This window comes from Sinocyclocheilus grahami, unplaced genomic scaffold, assembly GCF_001515645.1.
Source record: "Sinocyclocheilus grahami isolate Dianchi unplaced genomic scaffold, SAMN03320097.WGS_v1.1 scaffold490.1, whole genome shotgun sequence".
NCBI lineage: Eukaryota > Metazoa > Chordata > Actinopteri > Cypriniformes > Cyprinidae > Sinocyclocheilus > Sinocyclocheilus grahami.
The window spans coordinates 2401-4005 of NW_015505669.1; positions in this window are offsets into that span (position 1 = coordinate 2401).

Below are 1605 nucleotides of genomic sequence, written 5' to 3' on the forward strand. Positions count from 1 at the left end.
GATTCTGAAACAGGAACCTGGCAGCTGCACAGCAGGTGGTCAGTGGCAGGCTGTCTATCCTCATTGTCCCTCAGATGAGCACGCAGGCCGCAGCAGACCCCCAGAGCCACTGCTGCAGGTCAGGGGCTTACAGGTGAACGAGCCGGGGGGGAGGGGAGCTGGATGGATACCATGCACCTGCTTCAGACATCACAGTCATGGCTCAGTGAGGAGAGAGGAGTCCCTGGTCGCAAAATATGGCCTATCTGCCACCTGTGCCGTGCCCCCGTCCTTTTAGAGGGGGCAAGAGGCATCAGGTAGATGAATTCAAAGGGTTATCTATTAAAACACGCTAGTCCATTGACCTCACTTTTTATTATCTAGTGACGGTAATTAAATCCAATGAAAGTGATTGAAACCTCAATTAATTAGATTTTTTTTTTATAGCAAGCAATCATCATAAATGCCATTTAGGTTTATGATAGTTTATGGTTGTCCTTCACGGGTGTTAGTCTGTGTTGACAAGGGAAGCACTGCCTCCTCAAAAAATGTTGGATTAGAAAATAATTTACAGTTAAGAAATGATATAAATATTATGGTCTACAAATTCACAAAAATTAACAGTAAAGTCATGAAAGGAGGACAGTGTAAGTTAATGTTGCAATGTAAACATTTTAAACATAAGAACTTCATGAAACTTTGATGTGACTTGATATTATTATATTATGTTATAATATTATAGTATTGTTCTTTTTTATGGATAAAGTAAATGGTGCGCCATATACATTACCATTTAAAGGTTTGGGGTTGCTAAGATTTTTACAAATATTTTATAGAGATTTTATATAGAGGTTTTATATCTCTTATTCTCACCATGGCTGCATTTATTAGATCAAAAATACTGTAAAACAGCAGTATTGTGAAATATTATGACAATTTAAATTTATAATTTTCTGTTTTAATATAGCCTAGATTTTCCTGTAATGGGAATTTTCAGTATTCTAAATGTCTTTATTGTGAATTTTGATCACTTTAATGTGTCCTTGCAGAATAAAAATAGTTTTTTTTCAAAATAAATAATACAACTGGTAGTGTTCCATGAAGCTGGAAAGTGGTAGTGGAACAAGGGTGTGGGGGGGTTGACCTTATCAAGAAAAAATGCTAGAGAATTTGCAACTCTTTATTCACAACTGTTTCTATTCAGCATTTATGGTTAATTCTGTGTGGCAGCCCTGTCGGTTCAGTGGTTCAAGAGTTAACCGTCATGCTTTCCATCTCCTTTGGTTCTTTCATTTGCCTCCTCAGCTGTCAAATCCAGGCCTCAGGCTGCGACGGCTCTGTCTCCCCCAGCAGCACTGATCCTCAACCTTTCATTCTTGGCTCCACAACCCTCTGTTTGTAAATTACATTTCTGCTAGTTAGGGACGAGTTTAACAAGCTCCTCTAAGCCTACACAATGCCCTCTTGAAGACAAATGAGTGACCTCAATGTAGCAGATGCACAGTTGGTCATCAGTACTAATACAACCAAACTGATGTTTGTTTATATACATCCAATTATCCATACACATTCTGACAATTACCTCTGGAAAACATGCATTAAATATTTGACAAGCAAATATGTAAG